Source organism: Echinops telfairi, unplaced genomic scaffold (genome assembly GCF_000313985.2).
Source record: "Echinops telfairi isolate 266 unplaced genomic scaffold, ASM31398v2 ScPeMD7_7424;HRSCAF=8462, whole genome shotgun sequence".
Taxonomy (NCBI): domain Eukaryota; kingdom Metazoa; phylum Chordata; class Mammalia; order Afrosoricida; family Tenrecidae; genus Echinops; species Echinops telfairi.
Genome location: NW_022111324.1, coordinates 26,531,196 through 26,550,525, shown reverse-complemented (window position 1 = coordinate 26,550,525; position 19,330 = coordinate 26,531,196). Strand labels below are relative to the sequence as shown.

The window sequence follows — 19,330 nt, the reverse complement described above, 5'->3', positions numbered from 1 at the left end:
TACACACATCAATTGTGTAAAGCGCATTTGTACATCGTTTCTCAAAACATTTTCTCTCCATTTAAACCCCCGACATTAGGTCCTCATTTTTCCCCATGGTACCATACTTTTTGATAGCCATATTGGTTCCCTGGTACATGCCTGGTATGTTCCAGTTGAAGCCTGGTCTCTCTCTCCTTCTACTGTGGAGATATAAACAATACCCTCCCTTGGGTGGATTTTAGTGCCCTGCTCCCTCCCTATCCATGTCTTTATCTCTCTTCTGTCCCCCACTTTAGTTGGCTGCTGTTAGTATCCCTGGATGGGGTTCGGCCCCTGCCATAGTTGGTGGACCTCACCTCAGAGATGTATGTATATAGTAGCTTTTCCCCTATGCCCTGTTTTTGTTTCTGTTTTTAAAGCTTACCTCAGTGGACTCATGTTGTACTTTCCTTTTGTGCTTGACTTACTTCACTTAGCATTATTTCCTCCAGTTCTCCCCATGCAGCAATGTGCTTCATGCCTTCATCGCTACATTTTAGGGACGTGTAGTACTCCATTGTATGTATGCACCACAGTTTTTGATCCATTTGTCTGTTCATGGAAATTTGGGTTGTTTCCAACTCCTTGCGATTGTGAACTGTGCCGCGATGAACACTGGAGCACAGATGTCTGGCTGTGGCTTGTTTCTTGCCTCATCTGGGTATATGCCCAGTAGAGGGATTGCTGGGTCATATGGTAACTCAATTTCCATCTGTTTGAGAAATCACCAAATCGATTTCCATAGTGGTTGTACATACCGACAGGTCCACCAGCAGTGGATGAGAGTTCCTATCTTCCCACAGTCCCTCCAACACTCATTACTTTCTGACTTGTTGAATTGGACTATCTTTGAGGGTGTTAGGTGGTATCTCATAGTTGTTTTAATTTGTATTTCTCTATGGCTAATGGTCGGGAACATTTTCTCATATGTTTATTCACCATTCAGATTTCTGCCCCTGTGAAACTTCTGTTCAGGTCCTTTTCCCACCTCCTCAGTGGGCAGTTAGTTTCTCCAAACCTTTTCCTACTGTCCCTTTAGCACCTTTCTCTTTCTCATTTATTCTGTTCTTTTGTCGGCGATACAGCAAGGTAACTTTTTATGGTCTCTGTATCTTCCTGTACAAGCGTGGCTTCTTCACTATTCTTTCACCTTTTGTTTGAATTCATATCTCCTCTTTCATATTGTATTTTAAATACACCTTTCCTTTCATTTCTTTGCTATCAAAAGGAAGTACATATCCTGTGGCGTAAGGCCTGTTTTTTAATTTTATTTGTTACTTGCTGTGTACCTTCTTCTTTGTGGCTGCTTTCTGGTTTTATTCATCTTTGAAGAGAGTCTTTCTGGGTCAATTACTTGCAAAAGGTTTTGTGCCAAGAGTTCAGGCACTGAGTAGAAAGAAAGGTAGGTGGAGTGTCATCAATGGTTTTAGGACTATATCACCCTTTTATGTATTTATTGTGTCCCATGTATGTCTCTCCTCCATGGTCTCTAAGTCTGTTCAGGAGTCACCTTTGTGCTAAGCACGAAGTCCACTTGTCTCATGTATGCCATGCTGCTTTTGTTCTTGTCTGGGTTGTTGTTAATTAAATTAAAAATGATCATTTGTGATCCTTTTTCTTGATCAGTTAGCAGCAGTAGAGCTGATCGTTATTTACCTGCTCTCATCCGTCTTGTCAAACGGAGAGCTGCTTCTTGTAGAAGTGGCTCGGGAGCATTCGGCACCTCCATTTCTGCCATTCTACTGTGTTAAGCCATTGATATAAGCAAGTAAGTAACGCTCTACCCCCACCCCAGCACAGGTCAGTCATACATGCATTCCAAGGTCTGTCAGACTATGTGTCAAGTTTTGTTGTGCTTTTTATGCTTGGCCCACCTTAGGGACCCCAGTTATTACTCTAAAGGAGCCATACTTCAGCTGAGCGGGTGTCCTACCTGGAAGGTGCCCATGCCCACTCCCACTGCAGGTAGTCAGCCTCCAGCAAGCTAACGATGTGCTTCAGGTGGAGAAGTCATGGTGCTAAATAAGTTCCAGTAGCCCACCTTATGCAAAGTTGTACTGGGATCAAAAGAGCCACCACAATGATTCCCAAAGCCAATCCTTTCTTGTCCAGCTGGCCACTGCTGGAAGCAATACACTTTGTCATGGCCCATAAGCCTCCCCGCCTCCCAATGTAAATCAACTAATGTCTCTCAGATTGGTTTTCATTAAGTTTTTCTGTCTCTGGGCATCCATGTACAGGGAATCCTCCCTCTTTGGGGCTTGCACCCAAATACCCACGTATTATTGTACTTCATAGTTACTCCTCATAGATTGCCATTCCCTCACCTTGTTTCTTTTAGTTCACTTTCTTTTCTATGGGATATTATTTTTGTTGCTTCCCATTAGTAAGAGAAGGCTTCTTTCCAGTAAGAAGGCTTCTTTCCAATCTGAAATTGAAAGTCTCAATGATATTGTCTAGCAATTGACAGTCTTGATGATGTTGTCTTACATACTTTGGACACCTCATCTCAAAAGGTCAAATCCTAGAAAAGGATATCATATTTGGTCAAATAGGGGTTGGCAAGAATAAGGAAACATGCGCCAAGAGTTAGAGTGACACAATAGCCACAACAAGGGACTGACATATCACCCTGCATGAAGGTGGCATGGGACCCAGCAATGTTTTGTTCTGTTAGACATAGGTCACCAGGTGTGGAATGGTTTTCATGGCAACTCACAATAATAAACACTTTAATTCAATCCAGCTCAATAAATATTTACTCTACGCCTACGGAGAGTAAAGTGTTATGAGGAAAAAACAAAGATGGACATAGAAAATCACCTCAAATATTTGAACAAGCCAAGGAAAACCTTCCTCCCTATCACTGCAATGGCCACAGGAGTGTGGTTTCCGGATATAAAACATCTTTCTAAGTTTACCATAAGTAAAGTAATGCTATTTATGTTCTAGGACTCCTCAAAACATCCTAATAATAACAATGCTTGGAAGCATGAATAAATGATACTGAGTTATCAAAATAATTATGATAAGTAAGAATCAGCAGGCATTTGGAAGCTTATGTCGGCCACTTAAAAAATAGAATTATGTTTTAAAAAGAATGATTTGGGATACATAGGTAGTTCTCTGTTGTGAAGTTTTGCCTACTTAAGAATGTGGCAGTGCCCTGCGGACTTGAAGTCATTGTTCGATGGTAATTAAGCAAAAGGAAACCTTTGCTGTTCTTCAGGAGGCCAGGCAGAGAAGAAGAAATAAACGGGATCATGGGCCTGGGACTCAGCTGATGCCGCAGGCAAGGAAATGGATTTAAATACCACAAAGCAGCACGGGGAATCCCAGGGTGGTACAGATGGTTCATTTGTGTTCTGCTAACAAAAGGGGGCGGTTTGAGTCCGCCCAGAAATGGAGCCCTGGTGGTGTAGTGGTTATTCATTGGGCTGCAATCCTGCTTGGTCGGCCATTCAAAACGACCAGCAGGTCTTTGGGGGAAACGACTGGGTTTTCTACTCCCCCAAACAGTTGAAGTCTCTGAAACCCACAGGGGTCACTATGATTAAGCATTGACTGAATGGCAGTGAGTTGAGGGGCTCCTCCAAGAATAGTCTAGAATCTGCTTTTGAAATGCCAGGATGAAGAACTCCATGGAATACAGTTGTACACTGACACCCATGAGTTGGGCTTTCCATGAGTTGTGTCACCTTGAGTCAAGGTCAGCTCAATGAAATTGGAGTTGAGTCAGAAGGGGAGATAATTGCCACTTTTTATCTCCCCTTAAACGTGATCATAGAGCTAAGAATTCAACTTCAAGATTTCATGGAGTTAAATGACCTCTCCTTTCTCCCACAACACATGACAAAAAGTCTTCATGTCAAAGAAATTGTATTTTACCCTCCAAGTGTAGGCTCAGTCACCTGCCCTGACTCTGCTGTCCATCTCTCCTCCCTGATTCTTCTGTATATCCTTGAGATCTGCATCTTTCTCTTTCTAGGCTCTGAGCAGAAGCCAAAGGACCATTGAATAGCTATTTGCAAAAGCAAATCTTATTCCGTGAATCGGGGCCTTTCCCCCTTTCTGAGTCTGCATGGCCTTTTACAAACAGATGCGCTATGAAGTGTTTTACTTGGCAAGGTGACGAGGCATGAAAAGACTGGTCTGGCATCAGATGTTGGCTTTCAAACATTTAGTATATGACCTTGCCAAATTGGAGATGGTTCTGAATTGGAAGAAAATATGTGTATATATGCATATGCTTATACATTAGGAGATTTAAAATTTTTATTTTAATAAATTATCAGTAAGAATTAAATTAGTCTAATTGGGAGAGGAACAGGAAAAGAGTTGGTAGTTATGGAGCTAAGACCTCTGAGAAATGATTTTCCGAAGTGTGGTCCCCACATCAGCAGTATCAGCAACCCTGGGAACTGGTGGGAAATGCAAATTCTCAAGCTTACTTAATTAGGAATTTTTCAGGTGGGCCCCCAAATTCTGTGTTTTAACAAGCTCTCCACTGATAATGATGCCTAGTAAAGAAAACCACTACTGTAGAGGAAGAAAAATACTTTATTTTGTACCAGAATCACCTGGACAGCTTAATAAAAAATGAAAAGAGAAAATAAACCCTATCCCAAGAGTTTTTTATTTAGTAGGTCTAGGGAATGGAGAACGTATGCACTCTTCTAACAAGGTCTCAGAGGAAGCCGATGCTGGTGGTATGGGGCCTGTATTTCAGAACCATTGATTTATATACCCAGAGATTTAAAGAGCATGTGGGAAAATGAATGAAAAGATAATGACATTTTCCCTTGGTCCTTCTGAAGCACCATCATGTGTAAGAGATTTGAGTAAGTGCAAGATTTCTTGGTTTAATGGCATTGTGGGTTAAGGCATTCCTTGTTAACTGCAAGGACTGTGGTTCAAACCCACCAGCCACTCCGCGGGACAGAGATGAGGTTCTCTCTCTCTGAAGATTTATAGTCTCTAGGAAACCTTAAGAAGTTCTACCTGTCCTAGATAGGGTCTCTATGAGTTGGCCCTGGTTTTGGTCTTGGTTTTAAATTGGTTTGGAAAAGAAAGGACCTGCTAGCACTGTGGGATAGATTTTAGACTACTAATTTTAAGACTGGCAGTTCAAATCCACCACTTGCTTTGCAATCTGCTCCCATAGGAATCAACCGAAATGGAAATGGGTTTGGGCCTTGGAAGAGGGCAGAATCCAAGGGGGAAACACATCTAGACGGTACACTTGAACGGAAGGCATGCCCAGAGTTTCTTTCACGATCTTTTTAGGATATTGTTAAAGGCATACATTTTTAAATTGATGTCAATCAAACTTAATTTTTATTTTTTTCAAACTTTTTTTTAAAGAAATAAAAGCATTTGCTTCCATCAATTGGGTAGCTTTGGGAGTGTGACCTATGATGATGTGAAGAGAAGGCAGATACTGAGCAGCCAACCAGATGAGCTAAGCAAAATGGCTATCAGATGTGTGTTTATCATCCTCACAGCTAAACTGTTTAGTGCTAACAAAGGTTTTCCTAAATTTTGCGACAAGTTTTACTCTATCACTGTACCATTTTCATTTGGGTCACCAATGACATGCTGAGCACAATATCTTGCATCTTTAAGCATATTTCTTATTTTTGAAATTATATTCATTTGGCTCTAAAATAATTGCATGAAAAGTATTGTGCTATGTGATGCACATAAGTACATTGTATTTGTAAATTCTATGTGTTCAAAATGTATTGTGTGTTCTGTTGGTTGTGTCACTGTTTAATAACCTGGGATGGCTCTTGTGTCTTTGTGACTTCCCCCCAATGACTAGGTGGGAACATGCGATAGCAGTAAGGGAAACTCTAACTGGGACATCAGTCAGCTTTGTCATCTCAGTGGGTCTACCATGAGCCCTCTCAGAAGCAGGGAGGGAAGAATCTCTGTATCAACAAGAAAAAGGAGACACGAGCAGAGAGCCTCCAAGAGCCCTCAGTGGAGAAGTGGCAGCAGCAGCAGCCCCAAGACTGTAAGACCGAGCGGGTCTTCCTGACTCAGAACGAGGAAAGCAGAGGGATGTCGTGCAGGAGGCTGGCTTGCAGAGTGGGATGTCCTTTGGGCATTGATGAGCATAAAAGGAACTTTGCAACATTTGCCCAAGCAGGGCAGAGGCCAAGGGCATACTTGTGAGCATGGCTAAGAAGATTAACTGCAGACAAACAGTAACCTTAAAATTGCTGATCCTGACTCTTGACCCGTTAGCTTCCCTAACAAGCCCCATGATCATAGGGGAAACAAAAATGACATTTTGAAATTGAATTTTAGTAATACTGAGGAAACATAAGCGAAATGAAACAGTTCGTGATAATCCCCACAAAATGAACCTGGAAAAGCTGCCTTCGTTGTGCTACCAAAGCACAGAGTGGAAACTCAGCGGAGTTATTAAACATAAAGTGGTTAGTCATGGGAAACAATGATTGAAATTCAAGTTGAGAGACCTTCTACAAAATAGCTAGCCTATATATCCAAATATGGACTGCATAGTATAATTAATATAAGAACACTATCTGAATGCTTTTCTAAAGGTGAACAAAAATGAATTTGGCTTTGTGGAGTTGTACCTGCTACACCCAAAACCACACTTGATGCTTTCTCTACGACAGTGACGAGCAGCCCTTGCTGATGATATGAATTTTGACAAAGAACTTACCACAAAAAAAAAAGAGGAGAAAGGAAGAATTGTTTACTTTTTCAACTGTGAATGGTTTCAGAACTTTCAGGAGTCCATGGCTGATTTCCTTCTCTTCATTGTTCATCAGCTGTTCTAGGACAGGTGTGGACTCTCACACCGTCCTGATTTCTGTCTTTCCCAGGTGACAACACTCAGCGTTGACAACTGGAACTGGCAGTCCCTTTCAGAGTGACTGTGCTCTGCTGTCTCTCCTCGTGTGATCTTCTCTCTGAGTTTCTGTCATGCTTGCAGCCTGAACCAAACCCTCCGGCTTGATTTCACCCTGCTGGGTATTATTCACCAATGGTTTCCAGACGTACTGCCATCATCTTCCGACTCTGCGTTAACATTCTAAATGAATGAGCAAATGAGTGGCAACACCCAGTTCTCCTCATATGCCAGTTAGAAACGAAGTGTCCCACAGAAATTTGTCTACTGTATTTGAAAGGAATTGAATCAAGAATTAGTTACCCAAATCTTGATGACTTCTGAATCTGCCAAGTGCTATTTAAGTCATTAACAGATTCTATGTGTGTTCTTTTTAACTCCTTGTTAGAAAAAAACTGCCTGATGCTTTGTAATTTAAGACCAAGAACACATCTGTAAGCTCACACATTACTTACCACAAAGGAACTACCGGACTAACTCAGGTATGATTAGGAAATAAGCAGAAGCTAACTGTGTTGCACACCCCTTCTTAAGACATCATGTACTCCTAGCATTTCTTTCCCATCTCTTTCTTAACCAGTAGCCAGCCAATTAATTAGCTGCTAAGTGTTGAAGTATTCTCTCTTTATAGGCCTATTTGCCATTTAGTAAAGGATTCTGTAAGAGCTAGCTTGAGAATCTAAGGAAATGATTTACTCATTATCAACTTTTATATCTTAAAAAGACATGAGTGAGAGATATGGAAGCCAAGTACCTTGAATCTCCCCATCTAGAAAGTGGTCAGATTTACCTACTCATGAGTCTAGTGCTGGTGAACTTATAAAAATATAAACAATTGAGAGCCCATTTTTACAAGAAGTTTAGAAATAAATTTTCTTTCTTTTTCTTTTTAAAAAGGTATAGTTATGCTTTGAGCAATGGATTTGGGCTAATCAAACTCATAACCATTGGTTTGAAAGTCAGCAAGAGGTTTTTAAAGTTTCCTATGCACAAAGGAACAAGTACAACACGAGTCCACTGAAGTAAGCTCAAAAAGTACAACGGGGATAGAGAATAAGCTACATAATGCATGACTCCCAGGTCTAAGCCCAGGCACTTTGGCAGGGGTCTGACCCAACTCAGGAATGCATATGGCAGCCAACTAAAAAGGAGGGGAAAAGAGAGGGGGAAGAAAAAAAAAAAGGAGGTTATGGGGAACAGGGCATTAATTCATCCACAAGGAGGTATTGTGTATGTCTCCACAGGAAAGGGAGAGAGGGACTAGACCCCATCTCAGAGCACCAAACCTTGAGGGCAACACACTGTCATGGGGCAGCACACTAACAGAGAGGGCAGCAGGGCCGGACACCAGCTGAGCTATGTAGACCCCTCACCAGAAGAAGGCAATACAGAGGACAGCACTGAAGGTATAGCCCGGAGAGAGAGGCAGGTCTGTCCAGACCACAGGGAGTGGACTAAGAGGGATAGAGAGAGAGAGAGACAGAGAGAGAGAGAGAGAGAAAGAGAGAGAACCTCATCATGGCCCACCAAGCCAAAGGGATAACATCCCTGCTCAGAGCAGCCAATGCACCTAAAGGACTGTAGGGCTGGTCCTACCATGAGGCCCGGCATTTTCTCACTGACCCATAGTGATATTGGGGACAGCACTGGAGACACTGCAGAAAGTGTGCCCTGTCTGCCCCGTGCACAGCGGGGTGAAAGGCAATGGGAGTGCAACAGAGCAGCAAGAGGAGCAAAGTAACCAAGTACTTGAGGAATCCTGAAAATAGACTTTTGACTTGGGGGACAGGGCTTGGTGCCTCATCAGACTTGATCAGAAAACATACAAAAGCGTCAGCAGACGGATATGGAACTACCTATTGCTTTTTTTTCTTGTTTTCCTTTTGTTTGTTGGTTTTTGTTTTTGTTTTTCTTTTGCCCTATGTCTATCTATATAAGATAGACAGGACAAACAATCCTGAGGAGAAAACAACGGAACTGGTGGTTCCGGGGGCCACGGGAGAGGGAGGGGGCAGAGAGGGGGAATGGGGATCCAACAAACTCAGGGATAAGGGAACAACAAGAGATCTAAAGTTGATGGTGAGGAGGGTGTAGAATGCCTGGTGGGGTTTAATCAAGTGCAGTGTATCCAAGAGGAATTACTGAGAGCTGAATGGAGGGTGAGCATGATAGTGATATAGGAGGAAGGTGAAAAGAAATAGAGGAAAGAAATAGGAGACAAAAGCTATTTACAGAGGTATAGTATGGGCATGTACATATGTAAAAATACTAATTTATAATGAAATGGATAAAGACCAATGTACATATATTTATATATTAAGTAGTAAGATAGCAGACAGACTTTGGGCCTCTACTCAAGGCCTCCCTTAACACAAGAACACTTTGTTCTGTTAACCTGGCACTCTTTGATACTGGCCTTCCTGACACGATCACTGAAGACAAAATGGGTGCATAAGCAAATGTGAAGATAGCAGATGGTGCCTGGCTATAAAAAAATATAGCATCTGGAGTCTTAAACAGCTTGAAATTAAATAATTAGCCATCCGGCAGGGAAGCAAATAATCTCACATGGAAGAACACATCAGCCTGTGTGATCAGGAGGTATTAGGTATCAGGGGTATCAGATGATCAGGGATCAAATATCAAAAGATCCAAAACAAACAACTATATTGATGCAAATGAGGGGGTTTGGAATGGAGACATAAAGTCCATCTGTAGACAATTGGATATCTCCCCACAGAAGGGTTATAATGAAGGGATGATTCAACCAAAGGGCAGTATAGCACTGACGAAACACACATCATTTCTCTAGTTCCTGAATGCTTCCTCCCCACCCCCCCATGACCCAGTTTTACCTCACAAATCTGGTTAGAGTGGAGAACACACACTGGTACAGATAATAGCTCTCAACACATGGAATTCAGGAGAGATAAACTCCTTAGGAACAGTAGTGGGAGTAGCGGTATCAGGAGGGTAGGGGACTGGTTGGGAGGGGGAAGGGGAAAACACACCACAAGGTTGGCTATAGCCCCCTCCCTAAGGGGAAGAATAGCAGAAATATGGGCAAAGGGATGTGAAATAATAATAATAATATATAATTGATCAAGGATTCATGAGAGTGGGAAGGTGGGGAGGGAGGGTAAAAAGAGGAGCTTATACCAAGGGTTTACATAGAAAATGTTTTGGAAATGATGATGGCAACATACATACAAATATGCTTGATATGATTGATGTGTGGAATGTTATAAAAGCTGTAAGAGCCCCCAATAAAATGATTTTTTAAAGTTGCTTATGTTTTTTCTTGTTATCAGAATATTCATGCATTCTGTTTCAAACATGGGTGTTAAACAGATGACAAATGTCCAATAATTCCTCCTGTCGTGTTCAGGGGAAACATTGCTAATTGAGCATAGCTCTCTTTTCCTTCTTAAGGTCTTCCTCCAGGTAGCCTTGATCATCAAGCTATGGTAGCACGCAAGATGAAATCTTTTGTCCTTGATGTTCTTGTTGAGATCCAGGTACCTAGGGAAAAAGAATGTATCTGGGTATTGTTTAATGAGCATGGCATCAAAGCAAATGTTCATTACAAAAGAACATACAATTAAGAAAATAATACAGGCAAAGACACGTTAGAATTGTTGTCGTTGTTAGTTGTTAGTTAGTTAGTTTCAAGTTGGTTCCAATTGATGGCAACCTCAGGTGAATGAAATGGTGCTGGTCCTGTGCCACTTTCTAGACCAGCTGTGTATTTGAGTCCATGGTGGTAGCTATTGTGTCAATCCATCTCATTGAAAACATTCTTATTTTCTTGGACTTTCTACTTGACCAACCATGATGCCCTTTTCTAATGAGCAGTCTTTTTGATGACGTATGTAAAGTAGGCAAGCTGGAGCCTCACGATCCTGGCTTCCCAGACCCATTCTGGTTGTATTTCTTTTAAGGTTGATTTGTTGGCTCTTCTGGCCAATGCCACCATTCCAAAGCACCAATTCTTCTTCTGTTTTCTTTTTTATCTCCCAGCTTTTATGTGTACATGAGGTGGTTGAAAAAACCACCGCTTGGGTTAGGTGTGCCTTAGTCATGCAAGTGGCATTTCACTTTAAACACTCTAAAAAGACCTTGTGCGGTAGACTGCTACCTTCTTGAACATTGAGTGTTACTCCAAACAGAAGGAAATAGTTGACAATGTGGGTTTCCTCATTATTAATCATCAAACAATAAACATAATCAAAATGTTATGATTAGCAAATTATTTTTAAAGAATGGGACGTCAAGATGAGAGATGAGCACTTTAAAAAAAATGAGTGTTATTACAATTCGTAAGTGTCCGGAATCATAAAATAGAAGAAAAACAAGGCAGAGTGAGAAAAAGACCAAAGAAAGGCAGGAAAGGTTTTGGGTGAGATATCACCCCAGGGACCACAAATGATTTGTTAGAAAATGTCCTTATTCTAGTGGGTAGAATAGGCCAACTCACTACCTAGCCCCTGTACAAGGAAAACATGAGAGAACGAATGAAAACATCACAGATGATAATTCTGGAATCGTGAGCTTCAGAGGAAAGGATAGAGAACTGGATTGAATACTAACTAGAAGCTAAGACAAAAGCAGCAGAGAGAAGCCCTACGCAGCAGGTGACCTGTTAGCTTGCCTGACACAGCAGAGCCATTCTGAACTTTTGCAAGTAGCCTTCCGTGTGGACAGCACACTGATCATCTGCTCTGCTCTAGCGTGTTGCGCAGCACACCATACACCCAGTACCAGTGGCTAGCAACCAGAAAGGTTTGATCCTTCCCTTGCTCCCACACGCTCACCCACAGTGACCACATGCATGGCAAACCTCCACCCTCACCCACACAGCGCCTAGTTACAACCCCCTAGTGCCCTGCACAGGCCCTCCTCCACCTGAGGCTAGAGGCATGCCCTCGTGGATCAGTCAACAAGTACTGCCATTTCCACCGCCTCAGACCAGCAAAACACTGCACTGGATAGGCTGACTGCCTCTGGCCACTGGTGGCCAGGCAGGAGGTCATTCTTTATTAATCTGACCTGCTCCCAATCACCCTCTGAGCCAAAAGGATCCCATTCTGGATAAAAAGACTTTACACCAGATACCTCCTAGATCAGCGGTTCTCAACCTGTGGGTCGCAACCCCTTTGGGGGTCAAACAATTCTTTCACAGGATTGTGTTGAAAGCAGCAATATTGGAGGTAAAACGACACTTCATGAATTATAATTACATATTGTTTTTGTGATTCATCACTATCCTTTAATTATGTTTAATTTGTAACAATGAAAATACATCCCTCATATCAGATATTTACATTATGATTCATAACAGTAGCAAAATTAGTTATGAAGTATTAATGAAAATAATTTTATGGTTGGAAGTCACCACAACATGAGGAACTATATTAAAGGGTCTTGCCATTCGGAGGAGGTCACCAACCTACAGCACATGCCTGTTCCCCACAACTTTCTCTTCTCTGGACCCTGCCCCCACACCCACAATTTTGTCTTTGTCCTTACTTTTATTCTCTTTTTTCTTCCCCTTGTTTTCTTCTTACTCTCTATGCTTTCCTTTTTTCTCTTTCTCCTTTCTTGTTTCTCACACTTCTTGTTTTTGTTTTATTATTTTTTCTATACATTTACGTTCCCTTTTCCTCTACTTGGGTTTTGTTTATTGTTTTTCTTCTTCCCCCTTTCCTCTTTTCTCATTTTTACTTTCCCTACCTTTTCTTTTTAGTTATTAAATTATTTTCTTCCTTGATATTTTTTATGCCCTCCCCACTTACCCCATCCCGCCATTCCCATCTAGTAGGAGACAACTATGCACACATGGCCCAGGCACACCTATAATTGCTACAGCCTCACCCACTGGGCGAAGCTTACTACTTGGTTTTGTGCCCCCCGATCAGCAATGAATAGCAGCCAACACTAGCCAACCCTGACCTCAAGTGCACCTCACAAACATATAGTTATACACCCGTTCACATTCTTAATCACATTACCATGGGGCAGGTGGTGAACACACCAACATACAATCATCTTAAGCAAGAACACACCAACTTACAATCATCAATTAAATACAAACCCAACACCACAGAATCTCAGAGAAAATGATAATGTACACAAAGAAATATAAAAAAATTGGATCAAATCAGTGACCAAAATGTAGAGCCAGAAAACATTTATCAGAAAGAAATGGAATTGCTGCTAGTCAGAGAGCTACCTTAGGTTTGAGGTGGTGCCCAGTGGCATTGGTTGGAGTGATGGCATCCAGCCACCATCCACGTTCAGAATACTGGAAAGAAAGAGTGGCAAAAATTGAATTGAATGACACCCAAAAACAAGAAATAAAAGAAGCCTTTGATTTTTTTGATGTTGATATTTGGAACCACAGATATGAAAGAATTGAAGATTGCAATGCTGGCCTTAGCATTTGAACCAAACAAAGAAGAAATTTAGAAAAATATATTTTTAAAAATCATTTTATTAGGGGCTCATACAACTTTTATCACAATCCATCCATCCATGTGTCAAGCACATTTGCACATTTGTTGCCATCATCATTCTAAAAACATTTGCTTTCTACTTGAGCTCTTGGTATCCACTCCTCATTTGTTTCCCTCCTTCCTTCCCTCCCCCTCCATCTTGAACCCTGGATAATTTATAAATTATTATTATTTTGTCATGTCTTACACTGTCCAATGTCTCCCTTCACCCACTTTTCTGTTGTTCGCCCCCCAAGGAGGGGGTTATAGGTAGATTTAAAAATGATAGCTGAAATTGACAGTAGAAGGGACTGGCACAGTTGGGTTTGAAAATTTCTTTTTGCCATAATGTAAGTGAACAAGATGTAAAAGGAGAAATAGTGAAGGCTTTCAAATTATTTGATGATGAAGATACAGGTAGCACAACATTAAGTAATATCAAGAGGGTTGCTAAGGAACGAGGAGAAAACATGCAATGAACTTCAGGACATGCTTGATGAAGCTGGAGGATGGAGAAATACATGAAGAGGGAGTTCTGAGAATGATGGAAGTAGTCCTCTATTAATACTGTTTCTTTGTTCCATTTTGAAAATTAACACATTTGTATTTGTTATGTAGTTTCAAATTTGATATCTGAATATTTTAATTTTTAGATGGTTGTGTAATTATAACAAATTGGTCTTTGGCTGTCTATTCCATGTGGCTAGTGAAATATTTCTATCAAATCTGTAGTCTGAAGAAGCAAAGAAATGGGATGACTTCCTTTAAGATGACTCCAAGGACAGTGTAAATTTCAACTGCCATGTTTAGAGCTCCAGGACCCAATGTATTAGGAATTTTGTTTTTAAAATTTTAATGGACTTGGTGCAACATGCAAATAAATTTGGCAAACATGTCACTACTTCCCCTACTATTTTCCTTTTATGCATCTTTAAAAAACCTGATGAGAAATTGCTTTTTAATCGTTATTCAGGTAAAGTATTAAATAAAACTGTCAACTATGTTAAAAAAGAAAGAAATGGTATTGGTACTCCCGTAATGGAATTCAAAAGAATGATATTTAGGTGAATTCCATGTCTTAAAGAAAAACATTAAGAAGGTCACAGAAAAAAAAATCAAGAAAATATAGGGATAAAAACCATTATAAATCATTCAGGAAAATACTACAGGAATAAATTGTCAAAATAAGTGAATAATCAGAAACCATTCAAAAATGATAAAGATAAATTTTAAAAACTAATACTAAAATTTCAGAAGTAGATAATGAATGGAAAGGAAAAAGCAATAGAATTAAGTCAATGGTTGAACTAGCGAGTCTGGAGCTAAATCCCTTAATACTAGTCTGCTAGAAGAAGACTCAGAAAGAAGAGTGGGCAACATCCAGCAGAAGGCTGCACATGCAATCAGAATTCAAGACAGAGGGAAATAACAAAAAGCACAGAAAATATTGGGAAAATTTTCCAAGAGTTATTGGAGCAAACTTTCTAACATCATGAAAGACGAGAAGATGTACATCCAAGAGACTAAACAAACACCAAACAGGATAGATAGATGCCCCAAAGACAATCACCACAACATATCATAATCAAAATTTCTAAACCACAAACATGGACAGAATCCTGAGAGTAGCTCAGGAAAAAACAAAACATTACTTACAAAGATGAATTAATAAGACTAACCCCTGATTTCTCAGTAGAAGCTATGCAGTCAAAAGGTGATTAGATGACATGTATTACACTCTGAAAGGAAAAAAAAAGCCTACCAAGAATCATATATCCCTCAAAATTGCCCTTCAAATATGACAATAAAATTAGGCCATTTCCAGATAAAGAGAAGTTAAAGGCACTTGTGATAACCAGATCAACAAGAAATGTTAAAGGACAACTGAAGACAGAAAACTCTCTACAGCAGACACCAACCTGATAGCACCATGCACAGTACCAGCTAGAATTCAACACTCTGAAACATACCCACAAGACTGGAAACAGGAAACCAAACTTTCCAAATGGAGAGGAAGTTCAATAGGTTTCAAGAACTTGGGTGACAAAAGGCAGTACGCAGTAAGAGTAAGGTTGGTTCAGACGTTAAATTGTGAATACTCAAGTTTGTAGACGGCTATGGATGACAGTGGAAGCCAAAAATCCATTTACAGGGTCCCCACATTGATTAAGTCTCTGGTAAACCCCCTGTGACAATAGTCAAAGAAGGTGAATAGCCTCGCTATCATACAGAGAGCATTGTATAGTCAATCATGGCAGATGTAGTTAGATTATAATGCAACGGCCTCTCATTTGTCTCCCGTTTGTCCCGTTGTAAAGTTGCTTCAATGTTTAGTCTTTGCTGCTTTCTCTATGATTTAGGTCTTTCTATGCTTTGTCTAGTCATTGTTGCTGAGTTATGGCTTATTTGATTGATTTGTATTATTTGTGCTTTGTATGATTTTCTGTATGTAAATTCCAGGATAGTTAGATCTATAGAGACAGTAACTGGATAGGGGCATGGAAAGGGAAAATGGGGGAAATATGAAGCTAATAATGAAGAGAAGGAAGGAAGAACCAGCGCTCACTTCAGAAGAAGTAACCACTGAAAACTTCATGCATAGGCTCAAACCACTGTCAGATGCTGAGGGCCTCAGATAATGACGAACTGTGTGCAGGAGCCTCAGCAAGGGAGAGCTTTGCCAGAGCATCCAAATATACACTGGCTGGAGGTCGTACCTTCATGGGAAGGTCCCTCCTATCAGAAAAGGGTCATTAGAATAGAAGAAAGGTGTGACTTGAACAAGGATGTGATTTGATTAAGGATGTGATTTGTCAGGCTGTGACTTGGCATACTTCCCATATTAACCCTGACCTATTCCTATCTAGATGTTAGGGCTTGCAACCCATAAAAATGGAGAATAATTACATAAGATTACAAAATAGAGGATAATTAAACTGCAGAATGAAGGATAGCCACACAATACTGGGAATCATGTTGTTGTTGTTAGGTGCCATTGTGTTGACTCTGACCCATAGCAACCCTATCTGTGAACAACAGAATGAAATGCTGGACAGTCCTGTGCCATCCTGACAATTGTTTTATGCCTGATGTACTCACTGTGTCAATCCATCTCCTTGAGGGGCTTCCTCTTTCTCGCCGCCCTCACACTTTACCGAACATGGTGTCTTTCTCCAGGGACTGGTCTCTCCTGACAAGATGTCCAAAGTATGTTAAGATGAAGTCTTGCCATCCTTGCCTGTAAGGAGCACTCTGCCATACTGCTTTCAAGACAGATCGGCTTGTCCTTTTAGCAGCCAACAGGGTTAACTAACTAGCTAAGTGCACATAAAATTAGCCATCACAAGATTCATCTATGTTGCAGCATACATTACAGCTTCATTCCTCTTTATGGCTAAGTAAGACTCCATTTTATCTATGTAACACATCAATGGGCCTTTAGGTTGTTTCTTCCTTTAGACTATTGTTAAGAGGGCTTCAGATTAAGAAGTCTGTTGCTTAATTTTGTTTTGGTCAATAGTTATTATTTATTTTGGTCAATATTTATACATAATTTTCTTGAATTATTTAAAACATTAGCTCATAAGATTTTATTTATGGATGTGAATATGATTGATATTTATAAATATCTGGTGATCATGTGAAAAAATATACATTTTTTCCCCCTATGGTATCATTCTGTACCCTAGTGACCCATTTGATACGATTTGCTGACCCAAGTTGAGGATTGAGGAAGAGAGAAGTACCCGATGATTTATCAGCAATGCCAAGAGAGTTTTATAAAACTCCCTGAGCAGGGCAGAGGCCAAGCCAAGAGGCTGATAGCCTGTGGGAAGGGCAGAGAAGAGACTGTCCTATCCAAAGAACTGTATCCACAACATTTCTGATCCTTACTTGTAATCTGTTAACTTCCCTAATAAACCTCATAATATTCGGGATGGTTCATAAGTTCTATGTTGCCATCACACTTAATTATAAAACCCAGCTAAGAAGTCGGGAGTGCTATGAGAGGGCTAGTTGGCGTCAGAGTGAGGCCTGCCTGACCCTTGCCTCATATGAACCACTCTTGGGCTAATTTGGGGTTGATTTTCCTTCCTTCTTGTGATAGGTTTTTATGTCATCTTGGTTGATCTAGGATTCTCCCATAATATGATATAAATGAGTGTGGTCAACTCTATGATAGCATCTTCTGTGAAACTGCCAAAGAGTTTTGGGGAAGAATAGGGTGGAATACCACCCTGGTCACAGCCTTAGTACAGTTGAGGGACGGTTACATTGGGTGTGTCCCACTCAGTGTAGATTGACAGTGTGAGGAAAGCAAGTCACTTCTGCTGCTGGATCTAGAGCCTGCATCTTATCCATTAACTTCCTTTTGTATCACCTTCAGATTTCAGGAGCCATCCATGGACAGGAGACCTTTGGATTTATTCAGCTCTGCATCCACCAGGTTGTGGTCTTCCTGCTTCATCACCCTTTTACCTGTTTTTCAACCTGTGGCGTGACAGGAGCCAGGAGAAGCCTACAACTTACAGCTGACCCATGGACCAGACTGCATTGACCCACACTGACAACTGCTTGAGCCTTTCTGTATACACACACATATAAACACCATTGGTTTTGCTTCTTGAGAGAACCCAATCTAACACACTCCTTGTGAAGTTATAGGTCAGATACCACCTACAAGTCCTTTACACAGCTTCTAAAATTGTCCTAAATATGTAACAATTGCAAATTTTGATGTACTATTCCAATTTCCCTTATTTTTATATGTTCTAGACTCTTTGATCCTAAAAGAAGTATACTAACATATCCAATTCTAATTGAATTTTATTTAAACTCAAACAGGCTCCAGTAGATTTTCTTTATGTATCCTATGTATTTATGGATATGGGCAAATTTATTACTGTTATAACTTCTTCCTAAATATTGATTTTTATCTTTGCATTATTTTAATTCCATCTTGGTTAGTGCTTTTAGTCTTGTATCCCACCTTGACTGATGTGAATATTTCTGCCTCTGCTTCTAATTTAAATGTTGCTGTTAGGTGCCTTTGAGTCAGCTGTGATCCATCGTGACCTTCCGCACAACAGAACGAAACACTACCCGGTCCTGCGCCATCCTCACAATTGTTCTTGTGCCTGAGCCCATTGATGCAGCCACTGTGTCCATCCATCTCCTTGAGGGGCTTCCTCTGTCTCGCCACCCTCACACTACCAAATATGATGTCCTTCTCCAGGGACTGGTCTCTGCTGACAATATGTCCAAAGTATGTAAGATGAAGTCTTGCTACCGATGCCCCTAAGGAGCACTTTGGCTTTACTTCTTCCAATACTGATCAGTGTGTCCTTTAGCCGTCTATGGTACTATGCCGGCAGGGCTCCCTGGTAGAGTAGAGGGTCAGTGAAATTGAAAAAAAGAAATCTCAATGAGCTAGGTTAATACAATAGTTGTAAAAACAGACTCAAACATATCAAAGATAATAAATACTGGTGGTGGGAACATCAGCTGTAGGCATTCTGGAGAGCAATCTGGGAGTGCATTTCCAAGATAAATACACAAACTAACTTACCAAGTCTACGACAATAGATCTTGCAAAGTAATTTTCCTACAGGTCTGCAAACTATAGAATGCCAGACTTTTGTGATGGTGGATAGTGAGAGGTCATCTAATTGGCGTGTCCATTGATAATGGAATGGACAGTCAAAGGTGTCTGATGCACCAGAGTAGTAAGAGATTATGGGAAAATGAACAGCTCACATGGATGAATATTTAGAACACGACATAAAGTGGGAAAAGAAGCAGAATGTGACCCATTATGTAATATCATTTACATAAATTAAAATGTATGTATACAAAACAGCAATGCACAATTTATAAGAATGCATACAAGCAAAATGAATTACAATGGTTGCTTACTGTGGGAGAG

General features: G+C 40.6%; 1 pseudogene; it reads left to right on the top strand.

Annotated features, from left to right (window-relative positions):
- The first annotated feature begins 13,182 nt into the window (after positions 1–13,182).
- Positions 13,183–13,969, top strand: LOC101647858 (annotated as a pseudogene).
- The last annotated feature ends 5,361 nt before the right edge of the window (positions 13,970–19,330 follow it).